Here is a 15,484-nt window from a genome sequence, read left to right as displayed (position 1 = left end):
TTTTTCTTTTATGGATCATGCTAATTTTCTCCTTTGCTTTTTCTTTTTTTCAAAAATGTTATCATTTTATACTTTTCCATGATCCATTTTCAGTTAATTTTTGTAGAAGGTGTGAAGTGTAGGTTGAAGTTTTTTTTTTTAATTTATTATTTATTTATTTTTGGCTGCGTTGCTGCGCACAGGCTTTCTCTAGTTGCGGTGAGCGGGGACTACTCTTCATTGCAGTGTGCGGGCTTCTCATTGCAGCGGCTTCTCTTGTTGCGGAGCACAGGCTCTAGGCACACAGGCTTCAGTAGTTGTGGCTCATGGGCTCAGCAGTTATGGCTCACGGGCTCTAGAGCGCAGGCTCAGTAGTTGTGGCACACGGGCTTAACTGCTCCACGGCATGTGGGATCTTCCCAGATGAGGGCTTGAACTTGTGTCCCCTGCACTGGCAGGTAGATTCTTAACCACTGTGCCACCAGGGAAGTCCTAAAGTTCTTTTTTTTCTTTTGCTTCTGGATGTCCAATTGTGCCGGCATCATTGTAGAAAAGGCTATTCTTCCTCCATTGAATTACTTTTGCACCTTTGTTAAAAATTAGTTTGCCCTATTTGCGATGGGCCTATTTCTGGATTCTCTGTGTCTGTCCCTCTGCCACTACCACACTGTCCTGATCACTGTCACCATATAGCATAGCTGCCTTCTCCACAGGCATCAAGTACCTTCCCTCTGCACAAGAAACCAGCTATCTATGAGAATTATAAATTTTGTTATTCACAGCATTTGAAGAAAAATGCTCACCCTCTGCAGGGCACTGGCTGTTACTAAGGTATTTCAAAGGTCAGCTCACATTCCTGAACTCTGACTCTCAAGTTTCCTTGCTGCTTTCCTGACAACATGGCCAGGGAGATGGTAAAAAAATGCAGTAACTTACAAAAGCATAGACTCCAAGAAGGAGGTCGTGGCAGGCACAAATCTCTGGAAAATGATTCAACTCAGGCCAAATGCCAACCTTTCTAAGGTCTTTAGTTTTTCGAGGCCAAGAGTTAGTATTTTAGTGCTATTTAACCAACTCCACTATGTAGAAACTTAATAGAGAGAGACATCCAAGAGAAGAGGGTAGGGCCTGGAATAGGGTTCCCCCAGACCCAAAGATTTTCATAACTTATTCTACATTGACTTGAATTCTGAGGATCTGATCAAATAAATCTCCACACAGTGCAGCGAGGGGTGACCTTCCTGGGTGTAGCAAACCCATAGGTGCTAGTTGTGATTTGGACTCTTTCTCTGCCACGCAAGAAAGATCTAGCGGGATGCCAGTAAGGGAGTGTGGGTTCTGACAGGGAACCTCTTGCATCTGCTCTTCACCCCCCCTTGGTCCCACTTAAAACTATTGAATTGTCAAGCCCCTCACGATTCCTGATGAGTTTCTCAGGACACACCTACAACTGGCAGCACCCATGTGTGAACTGCTGCTTTAGAATTTACACAAGACCGGCACTTACTTCAAGCTGCTATGGAAGTGTGGTACTGGTGACATGGATTCGGGGTGTCCCTATGGGATTCTAACAGATCTTATCCCTCGGGAGCAAGTTGCTCACCTGAGGGGGAGGTAATGAGGCACTCCGACCTCAGAGGCTCCTGCATCATTATGTTCTATCTCTTAGGGGTACACAGACCCCCACATGGTTTTAGGGGCGCTCCAATTATGCTCCTATTTAAAATAGAAAGTTGAGTCATTTGTTGAGATGTGGATGGATCTAAAGACTGTCATACAGAGTGAAGTAAGTCAGAAAGAGAAAAACAAATATCGTATGTTAATGCGTATATGTGGAACCTAGAAAAACGGTACAGATGAACCGGTTTGCAGGGCAGAAGTTGAGACACAGATGTAGAGAACAAACGTATGGACACCAAGGGGGGAAAGCCCGGTGGGGTGGGGGTGGGGGTGTGATGAATTGGGTGACTGGGATTGACATGTATACACTGATGTGTATAAAATGGATGACTAATAAGAACCTGCTGTGTAAACAAACAAACAAAAACAACATAAATAAATAAATAAATGGCAAAAGATAATTCATTTTTGGTTTTTAACTGATCTTTTTCAGAGTTAAATAACTCAGATGATCTACTTGTTTTATAATTCTTATGATAATCAACAGGTACCTATGATGCCAACAAAGCCTCCCTAAATGAAGCTCTACATAGAGTAAAATATGAAGTTTGTGAAATTTGTGTATTTCACTTTTTATCAGATTTGTGGAATTAAATTTCTCAGAAAGTTGGAGTTAACTAAAAACTATATAGCCCTTATCTTCAATTATCTACAGTAGCTTAAATGTATTTGTAGTGGGTCAAATTGTATCTCTCCCCAAAGACGTTGAAGTGCTAATCCCAGTACCTGTACACGATCAAATTAAGATGAGGTCATGAGGGGCTTCCCTGGTGGCGCAGTGGTTAAGAATCCGCCTGCCAATGCAGGGGACATGGGTTCAATCCCTGATCCAGGAAGATCCCATATGCTGCGGAGCTACTAAGCCTGTGTGCCACAACTACTGAAGCCAGCGAGCCACAACTACTGAAGCCAGTGAGCCACAACTACTGAAGCCCGCGTGCCTAGAGCCCGTGCTCCACAACAAGACTGCAATGAGAAGCCTGCACGCAACAAAGACCCAATGCAGTCAAAAATAAATCAATCAATAAATTTATATTAAAAAAAGATGAGGTCATGAGGGTGAGCCCTAACCCAATGCAACTGTGTCCTTACAAAAAAAGGGAAATTTGGACACAAAGCCATGCACACAAGAACGTCATGTAAAAATTGGAGTTACGCTGCCACAAGCCAAGGAGCTGTGAGAAGTAGTAAGGAGAGAGGCCTGGAAGTGACCTTTCCCAAGCACCTCAGAGGAGCCCAGCCCTGCACACCTCCACCTCGTACTCGGGAACTCCAGAATGGGGAGACAGCACATTTCTGTTTGTTGCAATAGCCCTAGCAAACTAATACAGTATTTTATCTGGGGAAATAATTGTAGTTTGTAGGACTCCAGGCTAAACAGAAACCTCTTCAAAAAGAAGCCAGCTGAGAGTGCAGTTTAGTCTTTGAGAATTCAACTTTTTTGGCCCCCATTACAAAATACTTTGGTTCAAATAAACAAATTATGTCTTCGTAGTAACACAGAAGTGCTGGTTTATATCCACAGTGCCTCAAATGCTATTCTAGCACACATCTAAATAAAAAGAGATTAACAGTAATATTTCAACTTTGTTGGAGCTCTGTCTGCCAGGAAGAAATGAATCAGCAGCTACAAAAATGTTCCTTCTTGTGAAGTTATCACAGGCAGACATAATATAATCCATGAAAGCAGAGAAAATTTATCTCAGAGGCTGTCTGTTTCAACATTTCTGTCTGGTTATTGCCAATTCTAATTTATTAAATATTTATAAATCATATACAAATAATTCTATTAAATTTAATTAGCATTTCTTGTGACATCCATCATGGGAAAAATTCCAAGATATACTTAGCTGTATAGAATAGCTCAGAAAAACAACAAGAACCATTAAAACTAATCATATCCCACAAATGTAATTCTACCACTTTGTCATCTACTTGAATAATATAATAGGTCCTTTTTATTTATTTTTTAACATCTTCATTGGAGTATAATTGCTTTACAATGGTGTGTTAGTTTCTGCTTTATAACAAAGTGAATCAGCTATACATATACACATATCCCCAGATCTCCTCCCTCTTGCATCTCCCTCCCACCCTCTCTATCCCACCCCTCTAGGTGGTCACAAACCACCGAGCTGATCTCCCTGTGCTATACAGCTGCTTCCCACTAGCTATCTATGTAGTAGTATATATAAGTCCATGCCACTCTCTCACTTCTTCCCACATTCGTCCTCTCCGTGTCCTCAAGTCCATTCTCCATGCCTGCATTTTTACTCCTGTCCTGCCCCTAGGTTCTTCAGAACCATTGTTTTTTTTTAGATTCCATGTATATATGTTAGCATACGGTATTTGTTTTTCTCTTTCTGACTTACTTCACTCTGTATGACAGACTCTAGGTCCATCCACCTCACTACAAATAACTCAATTTTGTTTCTTTTTATGGCTGAGTAATATTCCATTGTATATATGTGCCACATCTTCTTTATCCATTCATCTGTTGATGGACACTTAGGTTGCTTCCATGTCCTGGCTATTGTAAACAGAGCTGCAGTGAACATTTTGGTACATGACTCTTTTTGAATTATGGTTTTCTCAGGGTATATGCCCAGTAGCAGGATTGCTGGGTTGTATGGTAGTTCTATGGAAACACAAAAGACCACGAATAGCCAAAGCAATCTTGAGAAAGAAAAACGGAGCTGGAGGAATCAGACCCCCGGACTTCAGACTATACTACAAAGCTATAGTAATAGGTCCTTTTTAAAAAGCTTTTCATTGGAAATAATTTCAAATGATTTCAATGAGCACTCATGTACCTTTCACTCAGAATCACCTGTTAACATTCTGCTCTTTTTACTTTATTATTTGCCTTCTTCCTATGCATATGCAAGTTCCAGTGGTTTCTTCTTGCTCGGTACTCAATTTACTGTGTATTTACTACATATTTACTGAATACCAAGCCCTGTAGAAAGCACTGTGGTGGAGAGAAAGTGAAAGAGACAGAACTCAGTTAGCAAGGGCAGACCAGGATCAGGCCTACGTGATCATTTTTAGTCGAATGCAGGAATAATCTGGTCCTTACATATTGAACAAATCTTAGGAATTATGGGGTACCTTCTTCCTAGGCAACCTCAGTGTTTTCACCATTAATGGTCCCACTCAGTTTCCCATGAAGAAACTCATCATCCTGCAGATCCAACTGGGCACAAAAGTTGCCCACAACTATGCCCATTATCCTGAGATCAATATTTTCCAATTTCCAGGAATATTGTATCTTCTTGGTGGACATACTTTCAAGTCACTGGGCCCCCAGACCCTGGGATTGTGCCTGGCACAAAATACTTGGAGAGTGAATAAATCTTGAAACTCAGTTTGAATAATCATATATTAAGCCCATAGAGAGCACTTACTGTATGCAGGTGCTGACATTTACTTCTCTCAGGGGCCCTTGGGAGAGTCTGTACTAGTATCCTCCTTTCACAGAGGTGGGTATTGAGATGTGAAGAGGTCAATCACTTGCCAAGGTCCACCCAGCCAGTGGTTAAAACCGAATCTCACTCTGCAGGTGCTTGACCATCAGACCTGCCTGCCTCTTCAGGGAACCCATCCTTTCCGCATGTTCAGGTTAAGCTGATATCTCTTTGAACAAACCTTTATGAGCCTGTTTTCTCCTCCAAGATCCAAGTTTAGGGTAGTCAGATATCTTGCATCATCAGTTAGAAAACACCGTGAGTCACTGCATATTCAGTTAGTTGGGTAGATAGAACCGAGTTATAATTACAAAAACTCCTGGATATGAGGGGAAGCACAGCAAATTTCCTTGACAGTCAGGTTTCTGTGACCTAGGCTGTCTGATTGCATTTAAAAAGTCAAGCCTTCTAAAATCTTCTTCAAGATATACCCCAAATTGGAGAAGTTAAGGGAAGAGACAGAAAGGAAATCCACCCTCTTGATGGCTTCCTTTATTGTGAATATCACAGGCTCTCAGGGCTCACAACACAGACCTTTCTGAAGCCAGAAGCTGTGGACATTGGATGAGCCAGCCCTCTCTGTAAACCCACATCAGCTGTCACAAGGACCCCGTGTGTGGAAAGTGAACGCAGATCTTCCACAGCTGGACAAAACTTCCCAACTTCTCCCCGGCAGGTGGGTGCTAAGAAATTACTCAATAAAGATCTATTTTTAAAAAAAACAAAAAAAACACAACGAGATTTCAATTCACGCCTGTTAGGATGGCTATTATCAAAAAGACAAGGAATTAAACAGGTGTTGGTGAGTATGTGGAGAAAAGGGAACCCTGGAACCCTGTTGGTGGGAATATAAATCTGTACAGTCATTATGGAAAACAGTATGTGAGTTCCTCAAAAAATGCAAAATAGAACTATTATATGATCCAGCAATCCTATTTCCGTATATATACCTAAAAAGTAAACAAAATCAGTATCTCAAAGTGAAAAAAATAAAAAAGGACCAAAAACCACTCAGGCAGACTGTGTAACTTGAGGTCAGAATGTTCTTGATCTTCTGGATGTTCCTGCCTTACTCAATCATACAATTGAGTCACAAGAGGAAAATATGTGGGGAAAAACCCTTCTGGCATCTCTAACTTACACCGGCATTCTCAGTGGCCTGGCCAGTTCCTACAAAGCAGTGAGTCCCAGAGAGATTGCAGAGCAGTTTTGAGACCTGGGCATCAAGAATTTGGGAAGGAGTTGCCCAGGGGACAAAGCCCTTTTCTGCTCAGAAAGAAGTGCAGACTGGCGTGGAGCTTCTTTTCCAGGCCAGACTGTCACAGCTGAAGAGAGAGCCGGGGGCCCACTCAGGGAGCCAGGCCAGTGAGGAGGAGACCAGTGGATTCTGGTGGAGGCTGGCAGCCCCACGGCATTTCACTGCAGTGAGTCACTTAGACAATACAAAGAACAATGTGATTTGTAGGTGGTTATTGATAGCTCCAGGCATCAAACCCTTCTAGTTCATAAAGATACAAATCTTAATGATTAATGGTTAAGATGAAAAAATAACTGCCCTCAAGTTAGGAAATTCGAACAGATTGTTTCCTCAGATCACACCACACAAAAGGGGGTCTGTTCTGCGAAGTCCAGCCTGTTCGGCCTGTTCCAATGCCAAGTACATTCCCGGTTCTACCCCACTCAAGGCCAGCTAAACTCTCACTGCAGAAACTTGAGTTCGCCAAGCATAGACACACCGGGGAACCAGGTGAGAAAGGCCCGGCCCTGACAGCACTGGCTTTTGTGAATATACTTCAATAAGTGTCTCATGCGATGGTAGATCCAGAAAGAATTGTGTTTTTTCATGGTACAAAATGAAGATTAGTTATTACACTGCTGCTGAAAACCTCCCTCATCCTAATCAAGAACAGTATGTCAAAAAGGCAAAGACACAGCCATTGCAAACAAACCTCCATCATCATTTGAGTGAAGCTATTTTCTAAGCTTCAGAAAATTAGTCTAGGGCTTCCCTGGTGGCGCAGTGGTTGAGAATCCGCCTGCCAATGCAGGGGACACGGGTTTGTGCCCCGGTCCGGGAAGATCCCACATGCCGTGCAGCGGCTAGGCCCGTGAGCCATGGCCACTGAGCCTGCGCTCCGCAATGGGAGAGGCCACAACAGTGAGAGGCCCGCATACCGCAAAAAAAAAAAAAGAAAATTAGTCTAAATGACTATAGGTTATGATTATAGTAGGATTCACAACAGTCTGTGCTGTGTACATAAAAGACTACCAACCAGTTTATACATTTTAATTGAAGTTCCCTCTGGCTGTAAGAGTTATTGAGTCTATAAACAAGGTAAGTGTGCTTACGGGAATCAGATCATGAATCTCTTTTAAGGAATGAGTCCCTTAAAAGTATCAACACTATTATGGGACTTTTGAACTGACAATCTCTCCTTGTCCTTAACTCAGCGGGAATGTTTTGGATGTTGTACCTTAAGACATAGCACTGGCTTTTAACTTGAGATATTTTCTTATTTTTAAAAATTATATCAATTCCTTTTTTATTAAGAGTATGTTTTAAAAGTTAGGAATGGATATTAAATTTTATCAAATACAGTCATGGAGAAAATCAAATGACAGTTTCCTCCATTTTTTGGTGAAGGTTATTAATATATTTTCTGATATTAAAAACATTTCCGTTCCTGGCTTAAAATTTATACGATCACGACATATTACTCTTTTCTGACACTAGATTCTATTTGCCAATGTCTCATTTAGATTTTTTGTTATCAAAATCAGTAAGACTCTCTTGTGATTGTTTTGTTTTGTCTTTTTAAATTTCAGATTCTTTTGTCCATTTTTGATAATATATTGCTTTATCTCATAAAAACACATGTGGAAGCTTTTTCTGTCTCTCTGTTCTGGAACAGTTTACAGAGCATTTTGAACTTCTATGTTTCTTAATAATTTGGTATATTTCACCTGTGAAACCATCCGGGTGGAGGTGCCTCTGGAGGGATAGAACTTTGAATACTATTTAAGATTTCTATCTCTAAAATCAGTTTGGTGCATAAGGAGTCTAGATGGCTGTTCTCTCTTTCCAAATGTTTTATAATTCATTTAATTTCCCTAAAGGTTTTTCCCTTTCTCATTTTTATTTTGTATATTACTATACTCACTTTTCCATCATATTTATATATATATATTAGCTAATAATTTATCTACTTGTTAAAAGAATCATCTCTTAGGTTAATTCACTTTTGCTGTTGATATAATTAAATTATGCTTTCAGTTTAAAAAAATTTTTATCTTATACTGGAGTAGAGTTGATTTACAATGTTGTGTTAGATTCAGGTGAACAGCAAAGTGACTCAGTTATACATATACATGTATCTATTCTTTTTCAAATTATTTTCCCATTTAGGTTATTACAGAATATTGAGCAGAGTTCCCTGTGATATACAGTAAGTCCTTGTTGTTTATCTATTTTAAATATAGCAGTGTGTACATGTCAGTTCCAAACTGCCAATTGATCCCTTTCCCCCACCCTTCTCCCCAGTAACCATGAGTTCATCCTCTAAGCCTGTGAGTCTGTTTCTGTTTTGTAAATAAGTTCATTTGTATCATTTTTTTTGATTCACCATATAAGCAATATCATATGATATCTTTCTCTGATGTACTTCATTTAGTATGATCATCTCCATGTCCATCCATGTTGCTGTAAATGGCATTATTTCATTCTTTTTAATGGCTGAGTAATATTCCACTGTATATATATACACCACATTGTCCTTATCCATTCATCTGTTGATGCACATTTAGGTTGCTTCCATGTCCTGGGTATTGTAAATAGTGCTGTGATGAACATTGAGGTGCATGTATACTTTCAAACCAAGTTTTTCTCCAGATATATGCCCAGGAATGGGAATGCTAGCTCTATATGTTAGCTTTATTTTTAGTTTTTTAAGGAACCTCCATACTGTTCTCCATAGTGCTGCACCAATTTACATTCCCACCAACAGTGTAGGGGGGTTCCCTTTTCTCCACACCCTCTCCAGCATTTATTGTTTGTAGATTTTTTGATAATGGCCCTTCTGACAGTTATGAGGTAATATTTCATTGTAGTTTTGGTTTGCATTTCTCTAATAATTAGGGATGTTGAGCATCTTTTCATGTGCCTCTTGGCCATCTGTGTGTCTCCTTTGGAGGAATGTCTATTTAGGTCTTCTGCCCATCTTTTCATTGGGCTATTGGGGTTTTTAAGATATTGAGCTGTATGAGCTGTTTGTAACTTTGGAAATTAATCCCTTGTCTCTTGCATTGTTTGCAAATATTTTCTCCCCTTTCATAGGTTGTCTGTTCATTTTGTTTATGGTTTCCTTTGCTGTGCAAAAGCTGTTGAGTTTAATTAGGTTCCATTTGTTTATTTTTGCTTTTATTTCCATTACTCTGGGAGATGGCAACTGTATGCCAATAAAGTGGACAATGTGGAAGAAATGGACAAATCCTTACAAAGGCATAATCTCCCAAGACTGAAGCAGGAAGAAATAGAAAATATGAACAGACCAGTCACAAGTACTGGAATTGAAAGTGATTAAAAATCTCCCAACAAACAAAAGTCCAGGACCAGATGGCTTCACAGGTGAATTGTATCAAACATTTAGAGAAGAGTTAACACCTATTTTTCTGAAACTATTCCAAAAATTTGCAGGGGAAGGAATACTCCCAATCTCATTCTGTGAGGCTGCCATCACCCTGATACCAAAATCAGACAAAGATACCACCAAAAAAAGAAAATTACAGGCCTATATGATGAACACAGATGCAAAAATCCTCAATAAAATACTAGCAATTTGAATCCAACAACACATCAAAAGGGTCATACACCGTGATCAAGTGGGATTTATCCCAAGATGCAAGGAGTTTTCAATATCTGCAAATCAATTGGTGTGATACATCACATCAACAAATTAAAGAATGAAAACCATATGATCATCTCAATAGATGCAGGAAAAGCTTTTGACAAAATTCAACACACATTTATGATAAAAACTCTCCAGAAACTGGGCACAGAGGGAATCTACCTCAACATAATAAAGGCCATATTTGACAAACCTCCAGCTAACATCACACCCAATGGTGAAAAGCTGAAAGCATTTCCTCTAAGATTAGGAAAAAGACAAGGATGTCCACTCTCACCACTTTTATTCAACATAGTTTTGGAAGTCCTAGCCATGGAAATCAGAGAAGAAAAAAGAAATAAAAGGAATCCAAATGGAAAAGAAGAAGTAAAACTGTCACTGTTTGCAGATGACATGATACCATACATAGAAAATCCTAAAAATGCTAGCAGAAAACTACTAGAGCTTATCAATGAATTTGGTAACACGGCAGGATACAAAATTAATATACAAAAATCTGTTGCATTCCTATATACTGACAATGAAATATCAGAAAGAGAAATTAAGGAAACAATCCCATTTACCATCACATCACAAAGAATAAGATACCTAGGAATAATCCTATCTAAGGAGGCAAAAGACCTGTACTCTGAAAACTATAAGACGCTGATGAAAGAAATCAAAGACGACACAAACAGATGAAAGGATATACCATGTTCTTGGATAGGCAGAATCAATGTTGTCAAAATGAGTATACTACCCAAGGAAATCTACAGATTCAATGCAATTCCTATCAAATCACCAATGGCATTTTTCACAGATCTAGAACAAAAAAAGCTTAAAATCTGTGTGAGACACAAAAGACTCTGAATTGCCAAAGCAATCTTGAGAAAGAAAAATAGAGCTGGAGGAATCAGGCTCCTTGACTTCAGACTATACTACAAAGCTACAGTCATCAAAACAGTGTGGTACTGGCACAAAAACCAGAAATATAGATCAATGGAACAGGATAGAAAGGCCAGAGAGGAACCCATGCACCTGTAGTCAATTAATCTATGACAAAGGAGGCAAGACTATACAATGGAGGAAAGACAGTCTCTTCAATAAATGGTGCTGGGAAAACTGGACAGCTACATGTAAAGAAATGAAATTAGAATGCTCTTTAACACCACACACAAAAATATGCTTTCAGTTTTACACAGACTTCCCTCTGCTTTGCTCAGGTTGAGTGTGTGTGCGTGTGCATCTGTATATTTTTCCTGCCTATTTTAGTTGAGTACATACTTAGTTTACTTTCATTAGTTGTTACTCCATAACATAGCCATAATTTTCCTCTAAACACCATTTATCAGCATATACATTGTCTTTTGTTTTAATTCTATAAACCAGAAATAATATTAACCTTATAGTATGAAGATAAATGCATAATAGTCACCCTTCTTCTAAATTGAAAAAATTTTTTTTCGTTATCTTACAAAATACTAAGTGGTACCCTATCTTTTTTCTTTATGTATATCGTTTTCTTCTAATTTCTTTTACACATTTGGTCATTAGATTTCCCATTCTACAAAAATTATGTTTCTGTGATTTGCCCAATTTTCTACTGATTGCACATTTAAACAGTTTTTAATGATTTAAATAATAATTAATAAAAACACTTCAAAATAATTTAAATAAATTTTAATCACTTGGAAGTAACTTGAGTTTTGGGGGAAAGGAAGGTATCTGGATGTCAGTAGATACCAGTAACTTTATTTTTAAGTCCAGTAACTTTATTAGAATTTTTGTTTGTTTATTTGTTTTTTGTTTGCCTTTTTTTCTGGGAGAAGGAAGGATTTATTATTACTTGCAGCAAGTAAGGAGAACACCAGGGATCTTTCCCAAAGCAGTGTCTCCCTAACAGCAAAAGTGGTGAAGTTTTAAGCTAAGGTACATGCATATTCATGAAGGGGCTTGAGCAGAGGAGAATCAGCATAGAATTGGGGCAAATGTCAACAGAGTCCAAGCTTTAGTTGATCAAAGTCAGGAGTGTCAACATCATTCCATCCTCCACCTGGGTGGGTCCTTAGTTCCTGCAGAACTTAATCATTTGACCAACAGGACAAATTGAGGATTCAGTCCAGAGAACAGTTACACTGCCTGGGTGAAGCACTGCTGCTGTCCAGCACGTGGCCCGCTGCCATGGGCTTGGCAGCAGCTGACTTGGCCATGTCGCTGCCGTGTCTGCAGGCAGCCCGCCAACTACCTGGAGACACTACAGTGAGGTGGTGGCTGACAATGAGGATGACCCCAACTTCTTCAAGATGGTGGAGGGCTTCTTCCACCACAGGGCCAGCATCATGGAGGACAAGCTGGTGGAGGACCTCAAGATCCAGGAGAGTGAGGGTGCATGGCATCCTGAGAATCACAAGCTCTGCAACCATGTGCTGAGCCTGTCCTTCCCCATCCGGTGCGACCACAGCTCCTGGGAAGTCATCAAAGGCTACTGGGCCCAGTACAACATGGATTTGTTCTGTTTTTAGTACATTTGAATCCATTTCTTCCCTGGATACAATGCCTTTTAAAATATATAGATTTATATCTCTATTTCAGGAAAGTTTTCTTAAATTATACCTTTAAATATTTTTTTCTGTTTAAATTTTCTGGGCTTTTTTGGGGGGGTAGAGGGAGACGCTAATAATACATATCCTTTCTTTTTCTTTGTCTTATGCATATTCTTCTTTGTCTGACTTCCATGTGTAATATTTTCCCTAAAATTAATTCTAACACTTTCAAAAAATCTAATTTTGCTGATTAGTCTCAAGCCTGTCATGCATATTCTTCACTCTTTTCTGTGAATCTCTCTCTCTCTCTTGCTTCATCCGTATGTCTGGTATCTTTTTATCCCTTTTTTTTCTTTTCCTTTTCTTCTCCATTTCTTTCCTCACCTCTGTTAATTTATTCTTTCTCTTTTTATTTCATTTTTTAGCTCTTTCATCCAGGCTTTGCAGTCTTACTTCAAAGAGCTCATTTTTTCATGAATTCATTTGTGTGTGGAGAACATCTTAGTTACAGTTTGACCTGCCTGTGGCAACTGTTTTCAAAGGTCTGATCTTCGTCTCCTTCTCTTTGGGTCATTTTTAATTACTGCTTTTCCCTGTGGTATGTTTGCACAGATCCAACAGTGATTGGTGTTGACTGTGACTGTTCACTTCTACATAACGGAATTCATCGCTGAATTCCATCTTTGGATTCATGAGAGGAGCCCTTCCCCAGTGATTGTTCATTAGGGCTGCGCAGGGGCTGGGGATGAGCCTGAGTAGGCGACTCCTGCGGTTCTCATCTTTGCCAAGGAACACCGTCACTGCCACTCAGCCGTGTGACGACGACGGCTCTGAGATGCAGACGATCTCTCTGGATCTCTGCGAATCCACCACTAGAATGCACTTTTCACTGGAGTGCCTAATTCATCTTCCTTTTTCACTGTGCATCTACCCCCAGTGTGGATCTGTGTGGCTCCAGGTCTGTGAGCCACCAACAGATCCTACTATATTCAGGCAATGGTGAAACAAACATAATAGGATATGATTCACAGTCCAAAGAGGAAGACATGCATATAAATAAAGAATTATAGCAATTTTTATGTTTTTGGCACATTCCCTTTATTGGATATGTGCTTTGCAAATATTTTTCCCATTCTGTGGCTGTCCTTTCATTCTCTTAATTCACTGAGGGGGGGCGTGGAAAATACTCAGTGCCTGTTGATTCCCTCCCGTCCCTCTGTATGCACAGAATCGGTTACAGGTTAACAACTCTTTCCATGCACGTTTTTTTAACTTAATCCTCATAAAAACCAGAAGCACTCCTAATTCAATTATACCCATGGAGTCTGTGGCTCAGATAAATGAGATGATCCAACAGAACCTGCCTTGTTGGAGAAAAAGCAGGTGGGGTCCCCACCTAGCCTCCCACCTCCACATCCACTCCCAGCACCCGCGTCCATCCCACCAGGGGCTTCTACGAAGGCCTCTCACCTTTCTACATGTGAGTTCGTTGGGAAAGCACTTTTGGGTGTACAATCTCATCTATTCTCACCAAGGTGTCCATCGGCAGATGAATAGATAAAGAAGATGTGGCATATATATACAATGGAATATTACTCAGCCATAAAAAGAAACGAAATTGAGTTATTTGTAGTGAGGTGGATGGACCTAGAGTCTGTCATACAGAGTGAAGTAAGCCAGAGAGAAAAACAAATACCATATGTTAACACATATATATGGAATCTAAAAAAAAAAAAGGTTCTGAAGAACCTAGGGGCAGGACAGGAATAAAGATGCACACGTAGAGAATGGACTTGAGGACATGGGGAGGGGGAAGGGTAAGCTGGGACGAAGTGAGAGAGTAACATTGACATATATACACTACCAAATGCAAAATAGATAGCTAGTGGGAAGCAGCTGCATAGCACAGGGAGATCAGCTCTGTGCTTTGTGACCACCTAGAGGGGTGGGATAGAGAGGGTGGGAGGGAGATGCAAGAGCGAGGAGATATGGGGATATATGTATACGTATAGCTGATTCACTTTGTTATACAGCAGAAAGTAACACACCACTGTAAAGCAATTATACTCCAATAAAGATGTTAAAAAAATTTTTTTAAATGAAAGCTGGATGTTTTAAAATTTACATGGGCAAAGGATCAAGGTTTTCTCTGTGTTTTGTTTCCTCATTAATTAGTACAAGGTCAACAATGGCCTCTGACAGCTGAACCCAGACAAGCTGTCTCTGCTGGCACACCCTGGCTCCCCGCAGTGAACGGCATGGCTCAGCCTGGGGAAAACGGTGGGACAGGCTCTAGCCAGACTAACCAAGAGAAATACCATTCATGCTACAGGTGGAAGAGAACGTTTTCCAGTTGCCACATTTTAAAAAGTAAAGATAAACAGGTGAAATTTATTTTATAATATATTTTCTTTATTATATCTAGAACATTGTCACTTCAACATATGTTCAAGTGTAAAAGTTATGAATGAGATATTTTACACTCTTAACTTTCATACTAAGTGTCCGACATCCAGTGAGTATCTTACACTTTTGACACATCTGCATTTGGACCAGCCACACTTCCAGTATCAAGAGCCTCCTGTGGCTAGTGGCTACCTCACTGGACAGCTAGTCAGCAGAGTTCCCTGTGTGCACAGTGAAGAGGGCCGCTTACCTGCCTCTACCTGACCTGAGGGATGCCATAAAGACTTCTTAATTACTGTCATTATTATAATTATCATTTATGGAACACACACCATGTGCCAAGAATGTGTGTGTATGTCTGTGTATATATAAATACACACACGCTCAGACCCTAACAGGACCTGATGCATCACGGTCCCACCTTATGAAGGCTTGGAGAAGGTTAAGTAACTTTCCCAAAGGCACGTGGACTGTGAGGGCTGGGTCAGCTGACTCCAGAGCCTATGCATTTCCCCATCCACACACT

This window comes from Kogia breviceps, chromosome 9 (genome assembly GCF_026419965.1).
Source record: "Kogia breviceps isolate mKogBre1 chromosome 9, mKogBre1 haplotype 1, whole genome shotgun sequence".
Taxonomy (NCBI): Eukaryota; Metazoa; Chordata; class Mammalia; order Artiodactyla; family Physeteridae; genus Kogia; species Kogia breviceps.
Note: the sequence above shows the minus strand (reverse complement) of the source record.